The following is an 18,628-nucleotide window of genomic DNA, read 5'->3' on the forward strand; positions in this document are numbered from 1 at the left end:
AAAAAAACAAGTAAGGAAAGTCTAAAGTCGGGCGGGGCCGACTATATTATACCCTGCACCACTTTGTAGATCTAAATTTTCGATCAAATGTGTTGGGTGCTATATATAAAGGCTTGTCCCAAATACATACATTCAAATATCACTCGATTTGGACAGAATTTGATATACTTTTACAAAATCTATAGACTCAAATTTAAAGTTGGCTAATGCACTAGGGTGGAACACAATTTTAGTAAAAAAAATATGAGAAACATTTAAATCTGAAGCAATTTTAAGGAAACTTCTCAAAAGTTTATTTATGATTTATCGCTTGATATGTATGTATTAGAAGTTTAGGAAAATTAGAGTAATTTTTACAACTTTTCGACTATGCAGTGGCGATTTAACAAGGAAAATGTTGGTGTTTTGACCATTTTTGTCGAAATAAGAAAAACATATATAACATATATATTTCAACCAAATTTGGCCAAAACTCTGGCTTCTGTGGCCATATAAGTCCATATCGGGCAAAAATTATATATGGAAGCTATATCTAAATCTGAACCGATTTCAATCAAATTTGGCACACATGACTTTACTACTAATTGTACTCCTTGTGCAAAATTTCAAGCTAATCGAGATAAAACTCTGGCTTCTGGGTCCATATAAGTGCATATCGGGGGAAAATATATATATGGAAGCTATATCTAAATCTGAATCGATTTCAACCAAATTTTCAGCGGTGGATTATCCCACCTCAGTAATGCTGGTCACATTTCTGAGGGTTTCAAAGCTTCTCTAAGTGGTTTCACTGCAATGTGGAACGCCGTTCGGACTCGGCTATAAAAAGGAGGTCCCTTGTCATTGAGCTTAACATGGAATCGGGCAGCACTCAGTGATAAGAGAAAAGTTCACCAATGTGGTATCACAATGGACTGAATAGTCTAAGTGAGCCTGATACATCGGGCTGCCACCTAACCTAACCTAACCTATGCTACTTATTGTACTCCTAGTGCAAAATTTTAACCAAATTCGGCCAAAAATTTGGCTTCTGGGGCCATATAAGTCCATATCGGGCGAAAGATATATATGGGAGCTATATCTAAATCTGAACCGATTTCAATCAAATTTTGCACACTTGACTATACGACTAAGTGTTATGTTTGTACAAAATTTCAAGCAAATCGGTTGCCTGGTCCATATTAGTGCATATCGGGCGAAAGATATATATGGGAGCTATATCTAAATCTGAACCGATTTCTTCCAAAATCAGTAGGGTTCTATTCTGACCCAAATTAGGAACATGTGCCAAATTTGAAGGCGATTGGACTTAAATTGCGACCTAGACTTTGATCACAAAAATGTGTTCACAGACAGACGGACATGGTTATATCGACTCAGGGACCCACCCTGAGCATTATTGCCAAAGACACCATGTGTCTATCTCGTCTCCTTCTGGGTGTTACAAACATATGCACTAACTTATAATACCCTGTCCCACAGTGTGGCGCAGGGTATAAAAACAAGTATATACGGCCGTAAGTTCGGCCAGGCCGAAGCTTATGTACCATCCACCATGGATTGCGTAGAAACTTCTTCGAAAGACTGTCATCCACAAATTTCAACTCACTCGGATGAAATTTGCTCTTCCAAGAGGCTCCAAAACCAAATCTCGGGATCGGTTTATATGGGGACTATAAATGATTATGGACTGATATGGACCACTTTTGGCATGGTTGTTAAATATCATATACTACCACCACGTACCAAATTTCAACCAGATCGGATGAATTTTGCTTCTCTAAAAGGCACTGGAGGTCAAATATGGCGATCGGTTTATATGGGAGCTATATATATAATTATGGACTGATAGGAACCAATTCCTGCATGGTTGTTGGATACCATATACTAACATCACGTACCAAATTTCAACCAAATCGGAAGAATTTTGCTCTTACAAGGGACTCCGAAGGTCAAATTTGGGGATCAGTTTATATGGGGGCTATATATAATTATGGACCGATATCGTACCAAATTTCAACTGAATCAGATGAATTTTGGTCTTCCAAGAGGCTCCGGAGGTCAAATCTGGTGATCGGTTTATATGGGAGCTATATATAATTATGGACCGATATGGACCAATTTTTGCAAGGTCATTAGAGACCATATACTAACATCATGTACCAAATTTCAGCCGGATCGGATGAAATTTGTTTCTCTTAGAGGTTCTGCAAGCCAAATCGGGGGATCGGTTTATATGGGGGCTATATATAATTATGAACCGATGTGGACAAGTTTTTGCATGGTTGTTAAAGACCATATACTAACACCTTGTACCAAATTTCAGCCGGATCGGATGAAATTTGCTTCTCTTAGAGGGTCTGTAAGCCAAATTTGGGGGTTCGTTTATATGTGGGCTATACGTAAAAGTGGACCAATATGGCCCATTTGCAATACCATTCGGCCTACCTCAATAACAACTACTTGTACCAAGTTTCAAGTCGATAGCTTGTTTCGTTCGGAAGTTACCGTGATTTCAACAGACGGACGGACGGACATGCTCAGATCGACTCAGAATTTCACCACGACCCAGAATATATATACTTTATGGGGTCTTAGAGCAATATTTCGATGTGTTACAAACGGAATGACAAAGTTAATATACCCCCCATTCTATGGTGGAGGGTATAATAATGTACTAAAGACTTGAGTATCAAACATACACTTTTTACACTCAAACATATGAAAAACGTTCTTTTTCGTCCGTGTAGAGAAGGAATATGAGGAACATGATTACTTCATGTTTCGAGAACAAAATGTTATTTTTAGATGGGAAACATATAACATGTTTGTCACAACCATATTATTTTCTCCAAAATTAGTTATATTTTTTTGGAAAGCATTTTATATTTGGCGTGAAAACAACGTTTTTGTGGCAAACAATTTTATATTCCTCATTCCAAAAATAGGATTTTGCTTTTGAAATATTTTTGAGGTGAGCTGGGATCTATAACTAAATCTGAACGAATTTCAACCAAATTTGTTACGCTTAATAATGCTATCAATTGGGCAATATTTATAATGTAATAATGAATTACCTTTTGAAATGTCTTTTATTATTCCTACTATTGCAATTTATGGCTCTAGAGTATATTAAAATTTAAATTTGTTAAATGTCAACTAAAGCGAAGTGTCTTTAGGTTACTTAACGTAGAAATTCCCACCCTTTCGTTACCTGTCATTTACATAGCCTGTTAACATGTTAGGCAATTAAATTAAAAATTTATGAACTTTATTGTCGGTTAGTCATCAAGTCTTCAATTCTCTCACTCACTCTTTCTAATTAACCATTAAGGGGATGAAGGTGATGAAGACAAAGTAGTAACTTCTCCTTTAGTTGTACGTCATAAGCAGACTAATTTTCCTAAGAAGTCATATGGTATCTGCTACTTTATGGGAATCTTAATTGAAACTAACAATCCACTTGAGTGAAATTACATTTACGTTGACAATGCAAAGGTTTATTAAATTTCCTAAATTAGTAGTAAATTGCAAATGTTTGTGGGAAATATAATTTCCTTTATATAGACTCTTTAGTAATTTATGAATGCGAGGACCATTATAAGGTGAGTTACGAAGTTTGTAGAAATGAAGACTCCATATGCAACAAACTCTAAGGGAACCACCATAGAAGTTTGTCATTCCGTGTGTAACAAATCGAAATATCGATTTCCGACTATATAAAGTATATATATTCTTGATCAGGGAGAAATTCTAAGACGATATAAGCATTTCCGTCTCTCCGTCTGTCTGTCTGTCTGTTGTAATCACGCTACAGCCTTCAATCATGGCGGAAATTTGGCACAGATTCGTTTTTTGTTTGCAGGCAAGTCAAGTTCGAAGATGGGCTATATCGGTCAAAGTTTTGATATAGTCTCCATATAAACCGACTTCCCGATTTGGGGTCTTGGGCTTATAAAAACCATAGTTTTTATCCAATTTGCCTGAAATTGAAAATCTTGGGGTACTTGAGGACCGTAGAAAGGTGTGCTGAAAATTGTGCTCATCGGTCCATGGCCTATCCCTATATGGGATAGGCCGATCTTCCGATTTTGCTTCTTGGGCTTCTAGAAACTGTATTTACTATTCGATTTGCCTGAAATTGGAAATCTAGAGGTATTTTGGGAACATAAAGAGATGTGTCGAAAATGGTCCGTATCGGTCCATGTTATGGTATAGCCCCCATATAGACCGATCTCCCGATTTTGCTTCTTGGGCGTCTAGAAACTGTATTTTCTATCCAATTTGCCTGAAATTGAAAATCTAGAGGTATTTTAGGACCATAAAATGGTGTGTCGAAAATGGTCCGTATCGGTCCATGTTTTTGTATATTCGCCATATAGACCGATCTCCCGATTTTTTATCTTGGGTTTCTATGAACTGTATTTATTACCCGATTTGCCTGAAATTGGATATCTAAAGGTATTTTGAGACCAAAAATAGGTGTGTCGAAATTGAGGTGTACCGGTCCATTTTTTGGTATAACCCCGTATAGACCGATCTCCCGATTTTACTTCTTGGGCGTCTAGAGACTATATTTTTTAGCCGATTTGCTTGAAATTTAAAATCTAGAGGTATTGTAAGATCGCAAATAGGTGTGTCGCAAATGGTGCCTATCGGTTCATGTTTTGGTATAGCCGCCATATAGGCCTATCTCCCGACTTTATTCCTGGGGCCTCTAGAATCCGTAGTTTTTATCCAATTTCCCGGAAATTAGAAATCTAGATGTATTTTAGGACCATAAAGAGGTGTGTCGAAAATGGTCCGTATCGGTCCATATTTTGGTATAGCCCCTATATAGACTGATCTCCCGATTTTACTTCTTGGGCTTCTAGAATTCGTAGTTTTCACCCAATTCGTCTGAAAGTGGAATTCTAGAGGTATTTGAGGAACTTGGGTATTGATCCATTTTGGTATAGCCCCCCAATAACCCCCGAATTTATTTCTAGGACGTGTGGAATCCGGCTGTCCACAAATGGGTCAGCCGAATATGGTGTGTGTCGACCCATGTTTTAGTATAGCCACCACATTGACCGATCTCCAGATTTAACTCCTTGGGCTTCTAGAAACCGTAGTTTTTATCCGATTTGCACAAAAATGTAAATACACTGGAATTTTAGACCATCAAAAATCTGTACCGCATTTATTTTTACCGGTCCGTTCGGCAAGGCATCGATATAGACCGATTTAACTTTTTGAGGGTACACCAAAAGAAAAAAATATTTTCCTCCGGAATGAAATTTTAGACAAACGAAATTTCCCTTTCGTATAAAGTATTTTCGTTTATAGCAAACTAATCCGAATTTTTGATAAGCGATTCAACGATTATCTCTAAAATTTGTATCAAAAGAAAACTATGCTTGTCTAAAATTTCGTTCCTCAGAAAAGAAAACACTTATTTCAGGGTATAACAGGCGCACTGATCATGAAAATTGCTTGAAACTGAAAGTAAAATGTCCAGATTTTACTCATTGTATTCATTTAAATAATGGCGGAAAAAATCTAAAAATTTAAGATTTCAAATCATGGCGTTATTTCATCATATACACGATATGTTTATGATTTCTCTAAAAGTGAAACAAAATTGGTTCTCATAAATCCAGAATCTGATCTAGTCTTCATGGGAAAAATCTGGTTGAATTGATTTGCTTGGGAGAAAATTTGTCATCAAACCCCCTAAAATTATATATATTATCAAGAAACCCGCTACGACGAAGAGTTTTCAAAGTAAACTATTATATTTGATTCATGGTGGTGGGTATTTAAGATTCGGTCCGGTCGAACTTACTGCTGTATATACTTGTTTTTATAATTATTTAATTTTGAATATGCTCTTTTTGATGTCCCACGTTTTTGATCTATTTCGAGAGCAGAGTTTTGACAGTAGATTTAATTATTGATTGACGAAGAGATATTCAGCTATTAGACTGAACAGGAATTTGAATTAGAAGTTGTAGATACAGGAGTAAATATGTTTGAAATTCCCTCTGGTAGGTTAGCCGAATGTAGGGTGAATGTTTTTGTAGAATATGGGTGTTAATCTTCCTCTCCAAAAAGCTCGAATAAATATTGTAATAATATGTAGTTTAAATGGCTTGGACATTAAACCAGCCTGCATTGATATCAGGCTAACATTAAAATATACATAAAAAAAAATATACATAAAATATACATAAAACATTTACCCTGTATTCGTAATACCGAACCGAAATATCGATATCTGGAGGAATTTTATGTCCATCAAGAAATATATCAAATATGATTTAAATGGGCATTTGTTTAATATATACAATGATTTAAAGAAAAACATTTGGTAAAATTTCACAAGTGTCGTTAAATGTCTTTTATTTTCATATCGCACTCCATTGAGCAAAAAAAAAAACATGAGATTGCAAAAAAACAAAAGAAGTAACTCAGATTTCATAAGAGGCAGAAATGAAAATCGTTTACCTGAACATGAGAAGTGTGGTGGTATTACAAATAGGAGATTTAAGCTAAAACTATAAACGTGCTTGCTAGCGGTCCCATTCTTTTCTGAGCCCATCTCCTCTCCTAAGTCACAAAGTTGTTTTAACACTGTCGTCACTGCTGTTAGTTGGAGTGTTCGAGTTAAGGGCTTTTGCATGTTGAAGGATCATTAACAAGAAATGAAATCAAGGAATAACTCCAAATATTTGCACGAATTTGTTTGTGTTCGTATTTAAGTAAAGCAGGGGGAACTAGAAAAGGTTAAAATATCGTGAAATCAATAACGAAACTACATCGATGTAATTTTATGGGCCAAAAGGAGTAGAGATATAGGAGGGCCCAGGGAGCCACTGTGGATTGAAAGGGGTTTCTTCTATGACAGTTTTGTGGAAATAGGAGAACTTTTTTGCAGTATTTCAAACTGATTCATACTTACATACGAGGGTGCTCCGATAAGAAACTCATAGCCCGATATTTCAGGCTCACTTGGACTAGTCTGTCCATTGTGATACCATAGTGATGAATTTCTCTCTTATCATTGATTCCATTTTTAGCTCAATGACAAGGGACCTACTTTTTATAGCTGAGTGCGAACGGCATTCCACATTGCAATGAAAGCACTTAGAGAAGCTTTGCAACACTCAGAAATGTCACCAGCATTACTGAGGTGGGATAATGCACCGCTGAAAAACATTTTTGTGTTCGGTCGAAACTGGCGGGCATGTTAACCATTGCACCACACGCAAAAAAATAATTCTTTCCTTCCAAACGAATTTTTAGACAAACAAAGTTCGTTTCTTATTTGCTTTTCGCTGTAAGGAAGTGTATTTGGAAGAAAAGTATATACTTTTTGTGATAAACATTTATTCTTTTCCAGGATGTAACAACAATTTCATAAAGACTAACTAAAAAAAATTTTTTTTTGCTAATTGCAATTTTTTCACATCTTTCTCACATCCACGAGTTTTTTTAGTTCTTAACACCTTTTCCTGTAATACCAACAATGTAGAAGAAATTATACATATTTATAAATTTTTAAAATTTTTTTACCTTTCGCCTGGACGGAGAATCGAACCGCGGACCATGCACTTTGTAAGCCAACACACTAACCACTGAGCTATGTACCTGTTATGGTCATCAATAGATAATTATCCATATAAGTTATAGTTATATAGCATAGCTTGCGGCGCCCACGAACCGAATAAACAAAGTTTATTTAACAGAAACAAACATTTAGTTTGGCACCGTGGAGCAGTGGTTGCTACGTCTGACTCTCATGCCAAGGGTCGTGGGTTCGATCCCTGCTTCGACCAAAGGTTTTTTTTTTACATACATTCCACATATGTTCGGAAGATTCCGAAAAAATGTTCAACATTACATTGTACTATATTAAATTTTGAACTGTAAAATGTGTTTTATTAAAGACCAAAAGTCAGAAAAGAACAGTGTTTGATATAAACGAAATGGACTCTGTTGTTGTTTCAAAACTAACTTTTTTTATTGAAAAAATAAAAACTTTATAACAAACGAATTTTTTTGGTGATAAAAGTTTAAAATTTTCGAAGCAATTCAAAAAACTCTAACAAAAGAAAAACGTTTTCGGTATATGTTTTCCAAACGTTTTTTTTCTTTGCGTGCACAGTGGCTCCCTTCTACTGATATTAGATCTTAGCGATTCACCCTTTTGAATTTTGAAGCAAGGGTTCAAATCAGTAGTTATCACAGTAGTCTGAATATTCTAAGCAAGCCGAAGATATTTGGCTGCCACCATACCTAACCTAAACGATCACTAGAATAGGGAGTTCAATGCTGCAAAGGAGGCCCAGTTTTCAGATGGGTTAAGAAATAGAGCATGAATCATTTATATCGGTATGGCCACGAATTCGAAAGCCACAATGGATATCATGTCGATTTTGCACCATGGTTGACACATTTAGTACAATTCTACCAAAAATTGTAGATTGTTTACTGTCTGGTACATGGTACATACTTGATGTTTGGTTAGATTTTGCAAAATATCCCCTCAAAACTGAGATGTACAAAATTCTTCTAGAAATAAAATGTTGACAAAATTTTTTATAGAAATAAAATTTTTTATTTCTGATTGATTATCGTTGACCTTTTTATTTTATCTTTAAGCAATACTTATCATAGTTTCGGCTATAGATCTGGTGTGCACAGCTTCACACTCTGTGTGAAGTGTGAATCTGTGCACACCAGAATAAATCCTTGAAAACGGTTTTGACGAAGTCAACCGAAATATTGGAAATAAAATTTAAATAAAACATCAATCTTATGTTTTTTAATCGACCTACAGCCGAAACTATGATAAGTATTGCTTAAAGATAGAAATAAAATTTTGTGAAAATTTCTACAGAAATAAAATTTTGACAAAATTATCTATAGAAATAAAGTTTTGAAAAAATTTTGACAAAATTTTCTACAGAAATTAAATTTTGACAAAATTTTCTATAGAAATAAAATTTTGACTGAATTTTTTATAGAAATAATATTTTGACAAAATTTTCTATAGAAATAAAATTTTGACAAAATTTACTACAGAAATTAAATTTTGACAAAATTTTCTATATAAATAAAATTTGGACAGAATTTTTTATAGACATAAAATTTTGACAAAATATTTTATAGAAATAAACTTTTGATAAAATTTTCTATAGAAATAAAATTTTGATAAAATTTTCTATAGAAATAAAATCTTGAAAAAAAAAAATTATAGAAATAACATTTTCACAAAATTTTGTATAGAAATAAAATTTTGACTGAATTTTTTATAGAAATAAAATTTTGAGAAAATTTTTTATAGAAATAAAATTTTGACAAAATTTTGTATAGAAATAAAATTTTGACAAAATTTTCTACAGAAATTAAATTTTGACAAAATAAAATTTTGACTGAATTTTTTATAGAAATAAAATTTTGACAAAATATTTTATAGGAATAAACTTTTGACAAAAATTGCTATAGAAATAAAATTTTGATAAAATGTTCTATAGAAATAAAATTTTGAAAAAAATTATAGAAATAAAATTGTCACAAAATTTTGTATAGAAATAAAATTTTGACAAAATTTTCTATAGAAATAAAATTTTGACAAAATTTTCTACAGAAATTAAATTTTGACAAAATTTTCTATAGAAATAAAATTATGACTGAATTTTTTATAGAAATAGAAATAAAATTTTGAAAAAAATTATAGAAATAAAATTTTCTCAAAATTTTCTATAGAAATAAAATTTTGACAAAATTTTCTATAGAAATAAAATTTTGACAAAATTTTCTATAGAAATAAAATTTTGACAACATTTTTTATAGAAATAAAATTTTGAGAAAATTTTATCACACGTATTGTGTCACACTTTTGAAACCTTGTAGTAAAAAAGAGTCTTAATCATCGAATACTACTTCAACCAAATTACTTTTGTTGTGTTGGTCATATTCGCTAATGGTTGCCGTGAAAATGCGTGCGAATTAAAATTTTAAATGAGCCTCTAAATCTGAATTCTTTATGCGCAAAACTAGGAAAGTGGTCCATATTCCTTCCATATTCCATATTTCTTTTCCCATCACCTTCCATTTCACCTTCAAATTTTTATACAATACAAAATGCTAAAGATTAAAATTTTGACCCACTTTCAATCATAAATTTCTCTGTGTGCCTTCTTTTTTTCTAGCCAATTTGAAAGAAGAAAAAAAAAACGAATACCAAAATTCCTACAAGCTGTGAATTCATTAACACTATTCATGTTTTGGCTTGGGTGGGTGAGTTGGTCAAAATTCTGTGTGAAAATGTGAACGTGTGTGTGTCTGGGTGTGTTTTAAAATGCATCTTTTCATGTTCACCATGTACGAATTTTTCACTCTTATTGTCCTTGGTATTGGTTTTTGCCTACTTCCTGATGTCCATTTTCATGCCTTGCTACGAACGAGTCACTCAAAAAATAGTCGGTTGCGTTTTTTCTTTTATTTCTCCATAGTCATGCGATTGGTATTGGCACACATTATTTCCGCTCTAATTCATGATGACTGCATCAGGGCATGACATGGCAGTTGGATATCAGTTATTCTTGTCGTTTTTTTCTCGATGCGCTTTTTTCAATATGGTCAAAAAAAAAAAAAAAACAATACTCCTTTTATTGGACAATTAGTTCAATAGTTTTGGACTTTTTGTTTGTTACCTCTCTATGGAAGATATGTTGGCTTTAGTAAATAGCATGGCTTTAGTGGAATGGGAAGTTAATGTGAAGTCGAAAAAATCAAATTGTGGCATATTAAAGCTCGAAACAGCGGTCTTTATGAGACATGGAGCGATATAAACCATCTTTGATCTCAATCGTTGTTCAGACAAATGAATATAAAATATATCTAACGATTAAATAAGTCGAGAATAAGCCAATAAAAAACAAAAAAACAAAATCCATAAGTGGCTTGAGTATCACTGATTTGAGACAGGTAAGACCAGAAATCGTGGTGATTGTAATACCTCGACCAAGCCTTAAGTGCCCGCCAGTCCTAATATTCCCCATTTTCAAATTTCCAAAAAAACATAATAATAATAATAAAAATCTCGACTTTTTTAAAGATCGATCTTTCTAACCCGAGCGTCTGGCATAGAGCTTTACGCCCATCATTTTGTACAGGAAATAACCCCTAGCATCCATACACCCAGAGAAATGATTGGTTGGAATTCGAGTGGAGTATACTGCACTCTTTTTAGGTTAATCGCAAAGGGTAATTTTTTTTATAGCCGACGCCGGGCGGCGTTAAATATTACATGTACACCAATTACAAGTTGGCTGCTATATATTACAATTATCCGAGACGCGAAAGTCACATTTCAAAATCCAAAAAAATTGTTCGTGAGCCTAACATATGCAACACATATTGAAAAATAAACTTGAATTAAAGCTATTGATGTCTCAAAAAGATCAAGAGCTCCCCGATCACAGTTGCCACTCGAGGCAAAAATAATCTACCAAAATTTTAAGAAAATTTTACCAAAGAACTACCCAATAAAACAAGTAAGGAAAGTCTAAAGTCGGGCGAGCCGACTATATTATACCCTGAACCACTCTGTAGATCTAAATTTTCGATACCATATCACATCCGTCAAATGTGTTGGGGGCTATATATAAAGGTTTGTCCCAAATACATACATTTACGTATCACTCGATCTGGACAGAATTTGATAGACTTCTACAAAATTTATAGACTCAAAATTTAAGTCTGCTAATGCACTAGGATGGAACACAATGTTAGTAAAAAAATATGGGAAACATTTAAATCTGAAGCAATTTTAAGGAAACTTCGCAAAAATTTATTTATGATTTATCACTCAATATATATGTATTAGAAGTTTAGGAAAATTAGAGTCATTTTTACAACTTTTCGATTAAGAAGTGGCGATTTTACAAGGAAAATATTGGTATTTTGACCATTTTTGTCGAAATCAGAAAAACATATATATGGGAGCTATATCTAAATCAGAACCGATTCCAACCAAATTTGGCACGCATAGCAACAATGCTAATTCTACTCCCTGTGCAAAATTTCAACAAAATCGGAGTTAAAAATTGGCCTCTGTGGTCATATGAGTGTAAATCAGGCGAAAGCTATATATGGGAGCTATATCTAAATCTGAACCGATTTCAACCAAATTTGGCACGCATAGCAACAATGCTAATTCTACTCCCTGTGCAAAATTTCAACAAAATCGGAGTTAAAAATTGGCCTCTGTGGTCATATGAGTGTAAATCGGGCGAAAACTATATATGGGAGGTATATCTAAATCTGAACCGATTTCAACTAAATTTGGCACGCATAGCTACAATGCTAATTCTACTCCCTGTGCAAAATTTCAACCAAATTGGAGTAAAACTCTGGCTTCTGGGACCGTAGTAGTCCATATCGGGCGAAAGCTATATATGGGAGCTATATCTAAATCTGAACCGATTTCAACTAAATTTGGCACGCATAGCTGCAATACTAATTCTACTCCCTGTGCAAAATTTCAACCAAATTGGAGTAAAACTCTGGCTTCTGGGACCGTATTAGTCCATATCGGGCGAAAGATATATATGGGAGCTATATCTAAACCTGAACCGATTTCAATAAAATTTTGCACATTTGACTATACTACCAATTGTACTCCTAGTGCAAAATTTCAACCAAATTGGAGTAATACTCAGGCTTCTAGGGCCGTATAAGTGCATATCGGGCGAAAGATATATATGGGAGCTATATCTAAATCTCAACCGATTTCTTCCAAAATCAATAGGGTTCTATTTTGACCCAAAACACATACTTGTGCCAAATTCGAAGTCGATTGGGCTTAAATTACTACCTAATCCCTTGGTTACAAAAATGTGTTCACGGACAGACGGACAGGCGGACATGGCTATATCGACTCAGGAGCCCACCCTAAGCATTTTTGTCAAAGACACCATGTGTCTATCTCGTCTCCTTCTGGGTGTTGCAAACATATGCACTAACTTATAATACCCTGTTCCACAGTGTGGCGCAGGGTATAAATATCATTTTGCAGTGTTTGATTAGAAGTTGCAAATATTTTCATAAAATTTACTTTTCTATAGAAAATTAAAAATAAAAATATATAAATATAGAAATTTTGTGAAAATTTTATTTCTATAGAAAATGTTGTCTAAATTATATTTCTATAGAAAATTTTGTGAAAATTTTATTTCTATAGAAAATGTTGTCAAAATTTTATTCTTATAGAAAATTTTTTCTAAATTATATCTCTATAGAAAATATTGTCAACATTTTATTTCTATAGAAAAATCAAAAAAAATATTTCTATAGAAAATTATGGTAAAATTTTATTTCTAAAGAAATTAAAAAAATATATATATTTCTATAGAAAATTTTGTAAAAAAATCTATTTCTATAGAAAATTATAATTTGTCAAAATTTTATTTCTATAGAAAATTAAAAAAAAAACTATTTGTATAGAAGATTTTGTCAAAATTTCATTTCTACAGAATATTTTGTAAAAATCTTATTTCTATAGAAAATTAAAAAAAAACACATATTTCTATGAAAATGTTGTCAAAATTATATTTCTATTGAAAAAATGTTGTTAAAATTTTATTTCTATAGAAAATTTTGTTAAAATTTTATTTTTTATAGAAAATTTTATCAAAATTCTATTTTTCTATAGAAAATTTTGTCAAAATTTTGTTTCAACAGAAATTTTTGTCAAAATTTTATTTCTATAGAAAACTAACAACAAAAAAATATTTGAATAGAAGATTTTGTCAAAATTTAATTTCTATAGAAAATTTTGTTAAAATTTTATTTCTATAGAAAATTAAAAAACAAAAAACATATTTCTATAGAAAATTTTGTAAGAATTTTATTTCTATAGAAAATTTTATAAATATTTTATTTCTATAGAAAATTTTGTCAACATTATATTTCAATTGAAAACAAATTTGTTAAAATTTTATTTCTATAGAAAATGTTGTCGACATTATATTTCTATAGAAAATTTTGTAAAAATTTTATTTCTGTAGAAAATTTTGTCTAAATTTTATTTCTGTAAAAAACTTTTGCAGAATTTTATTTCTATAGAAAATTTTGTTTAACTTTTATTTCTATAGAAAATTTTGTTAAATTTTGTTTCTATAGAAAATTTTGTTAAATTTTATTTCTATAGAAAATTTTGTTAAAATTTTGTTTCCATAGAAAATTTGTCAAAATTTTATTTCTATAGAAAATTTTGTCAAAATTTTATTTCTGTAGAAAATTTTTGTCAAAATTTTATTTGTATAGAACATTTTTGCAGAATTTTATTTCTATGGACAATTTTGTAAAAATTTTATTTCTGTAGAAAATTGTTGCAGACTTTTATTTCTATAGAAAACTTTTGCAGAATTTTATTTCTATAGAAAATTTGGTTTAATTTTTATTTTTATAGAAAATTTTGTTTAATTTTTTTTCTATAGAAAATTTTGTTAAATTTTATTTCTGTTGAAAATTAAAAAAAAATATGTTTCTATAGAAAATTTTGTTAAAATTTTTATCTATAGAAAATTTTGTCAAAATTTTATTTCAATAGAAATTTTTGTCAACATTTTATTTCTATAGAAAATTTTGTCGCAATTTTATTTCTATAGAAAAATTTTTGAAAATTTTATTTCTACAGAAAATTATGGTAAAATTTAATTTTTGCAGAAAATTTCGTCTACATTTTATTTCTATAGAAAATTTTGTCAAAATTTTATTTCTATAGAAAATTTTGTCGACATTTTATTTCTATAGAAAATTTTGTCATAATTTTATTTCTACATAAAAGCTCGTAGCTCGTAGTATTCGTCTGTGGGGTCAAAATTAATACCGAATAGTATGGTAAAAATGTCCTAAAGGCAATATTGAAGCCCTGGGCCTCCAAAGATTCCGGCCACAGACCACAAGACTCAGAATGACTTTTATGATGTTCATTTCTACTGCACAATGGCCATCCAAATATATAATTAACTTTTGTCCCTGTGGTATTTTGGAGAGTAATGTAGGCACTAGAAAATACCAAGGAGTCTATCATGTGAAAAGGACGCTTCGCCGAAAATGGACCCAAGTATAGCAGAGCCACTTTTGTACAGCATGTGATGGCTTTGTTGCCGGTTGAAAGGCCATAACTTGTGGCAAAGGTAATGAATTCGAACCTATCTATACAGATTTTAAGTTAGGTGACTGATTCTGAAATTTTATGTTAAATTTGTTTGCATAAATATCAGTCACCTTGTATATACCAAGTTATGACCAATGGCATTTTTCAAGGAGGTTTTGCTTAACTTCCCATAACTCCTGTCATAGTTCCTCTTATCTCTTGCGAGCCAGATGAAATTATTGTAAAAAAACATTATATCTTCAAGGATCTTTTGGTTTTCCAAATGACTTGAGAAATTACTACCATGATTTGTATGCTTCATTTCGTTAATGAGTATTGACATTTCATTTTTTTTCTATTCTCCCTTTTAAGATACCCAAAGCCATAAACTAATTTATCATGTTTATATTTCCAAACAGAAAGAGAGAAAAACCAAACAAATTCAGAAATTAGAAATAAAAAATCGATGTTTTTTTGACAAGAAGACAAATAGTAATTGGTGGGTTTCCAACTCTTGATTGATTTCATCCTTTGAAATCAAACCTAGGAAATGTTTGTGATAGTCTTAACTTTCGATATTAAAAGGATTTTGGTGAAAAATTATTTTGGTCCTTTAATTGGACAAACAAAATAAGTTTTGTAATTGTGTTCATCATCTGTCACATTTATAATATAAACCATGATTTGAATACCACATTCAAATGGTTTTGCAAAATGAAGTAGCAAATGCAATTAGCAATGGTCCAAACAACCATTAACGAAGTTGTCTTGTGTGTTGGTGTGTTTGTGCAAAAGGATCCTCCAAGAAATATCCCTTTCTGAAGACCATCTTTTATGTTACACCTTTTGTGACAAAACATGGACAAGAATCATTAATTATTTTGATTGAATTTGTCACGTTTCTCTTGTTTGGTAGGGTCCTTTCTTTTTTTAGGGAGGCTATAATTATTTGTGATTACTTGTCTCTCACCTTTCTGCTATGGTGTGCTTAAGGTTTTACCTTTACCTTTTGGTCAAAACAACGTTTTTTTTTTGTCACACAATAACCCTTTTTAGCCTTGCAGAGCAGGGAAATGATTGTGTATTGCAAAGTTCATTTGAAGTGGCAAAACTTTTTAGCAAATCAATAAATCTAATACTTGCTCATACCATCATCATGCCTTTTCAGGACTTTTGTATCCTCTACCCATAAAAATAATCATTGTCGAAGAAAAAAACCAAACGTTACAAAATGTCCTTCTTCTATACCCAAAGGGTAAGTGAACGAACAAGAGAAGGGGTGCGCAGGGGACGAAATGGCAAAAGGAAAGATTGCTCCAAAGTGCTCAAGTTAATGCAAGGCGAAGCTTCCTTTGGCTTATTTATTATTTACACACGACCACCATCAGGCTTACTCACACCCATACAAAAGAAACAAGAGAAAGTTTTCATTCTTTTGTTGTTTGTGGAGGATGGATGTAGTGAGATGGATGTAGTGGTGTGTCCCAGTAAGTGAGTTTGTTCGGGGTTTTTGTGTGTGTGTGTGTGTGTGTTGTTCACAAAGATTTAATCTGAAAATCAATTTGTGCAAGTGTTGCTCTTAATAAAAATGACTCGAGTGTCACACGCAGTCCCAGCCTAGTCCCTTACATCCCTATTCCCCTGGTTTGTGCAAAGCATGAATCTAGAAAATAAGCACAAACGAAAGCCATGGATGGCAAAGCATTTGCAAAAACTTTCGTAAAACTCAAATGGAAAAAGGCTTAAAATCGAATTTGTATTCTTATTCCCCTGATAGCCAGCATTATTGCTTCATTAGGGCATTAACAGTTGTAACCAAATTTTGGTTTGTTATGGCTAAGAGAATTATATATTATGACATGAAGTATACGATAGATGGAGAATCTAAAATTTATGTATAGGGAATAAAATTTGAAGAATATATAAATATGATTTAACAAGGGTGGTCCAATATGTATTTGTATCTTTTTCAAAAACTAGATGTAGACATGTTCCAATTTTTTATCCTTTATAAGAAAAGCAATTATAGACGATGATCTCCTTTTTCGATAGATATTTGTGCTCACCGATTGACTTTTAATTTAGGGAACGATTTGATTGTGGCGAGGCGGTGAATTATCATGGTGAAAGAACATAGAATCACCCCAATAACACGACATCTTCTTGTAACACTTTATTATGCTATCATCCATTTTGGTTTTCCGCTTTGGTACATCAGCTTGTATCCAGATGAATGGTCTTTGCGACTAAGATGGAATGCTTACAAAGTGATCTGGTGATGTGTCAGCTGGAATCCAGGAATATACTGCGGAGTCTTTCAGTCACGGTTCTAAGGGTAGCATACTACCATGTCTGTGTACCACTGCCACCGTGGTGCAATGGTTAGCATGCCCGCCTTGCATACACAAGGTCGTGGGTTCGATTCCTGCTTCGACCTAACATCAAAAAGTTTTTCAGCCGTGAATTAAATACGCTCGTCTACGAGTCTCGGCGTTTCTGCTTGTAAGTTGGTCTCATTTGGGTTTTTCGACCAGTGGATATGAAACGAACGACTGCTGCGTTGATGATGTCCGGGAACACCCCATGGGCAACATGAACAAGATGCGTGGATGGGAGCTCAGTGAAGTGGCGATCTGTATATTCTCTGAAGCCGTCCCATCCAAATGCTAGTTAATTTCGTTGATTTATTTAGTACCTCCCACAAATAAGAATCGAAAAACTGATAGCAGCCGTGTTCGAGGATTCCAAACGATAAAGAGCAATATCACTTTATCATTTCGTTTGGAATCGTCGAACTCTGGTGCCGATCATCAAGGATAAATACCATGATATTCGACCGAAATGTTGGATATCTTCAGTTTAGAACTACTCTAAATGCATTTCGTTTTATATTTTGAGGCAAGTTTTTGACGTGCTATATCACTCTTAAAAAAAAAAAAACAAGCATTTCCATACTTATAAAAATATTTTATAGAATTTTCTATTTTCAATTATGAAAATCACTTTCCAACATTTACTGGTATTTAAGCATGTGGTCACATATGTTACATTCAAAAAATTATACAAAAGTGAAATTTATGATATGAATCAAATCATTCAAGGACCTTTGTAGAAACCAAAGACCCTTATAGAAAATCAAAAGCAATAATATACATAAACGTTATGCTTGAAAAAATTCAAATTCAAGGTAAAATAAACCATAAAATACACAACAATGATTTATGGCAATGATTTGAGTAATTTATAAGCCTTAGTTGTCTATGAAACCATTTGGCATAACAACCGGATTGTGCATGGAATTCTAATATCCTTCTTTAAAGTAATAAATATGTTTACGCAATATTTATACACATACCAAATAATGCTATAGGATATTCTTTAATATCATTAATATGAAATTCTCTTTCACATTTGTAGGCAGCAGTTGAATTACATTTCGTTTTCTAATGAGATATTAAGGAAGGGGAGGCATAA

The 18,628-nt window shown here is 32.5% G+C and overlaps 1 protein-coding gene across 1 annotated transcript in view; it reads right to left on the reverse strand.

Moving 5' to 3' along the window:
* nolo (ADAMTS-like no long nerve cord) overlaps positions 1 to 18,628 on the reverse strand; it is a 206,984-nt gene that overhangs the window by 146,773 nt on the left and 41,583 nt on the right. The gene's annotated exons all lie outside the window — the stretch shown is intronic.

The sequence above is a fragment of the Haematobia irritans genome, chromosome 2, assembly GCF_050003625.1.
Source record: "Haematobia irritans isolate KBUSLIRL chromosome 2, ASM5000362v1, whole genome shotgun sequence".
Classification (NCBI taxonomy): Eukaryota; Metazoa; Arthropoda; class Insecta; order Diptera; family Muscidae; genus Haematobia; species Haematobia irritans.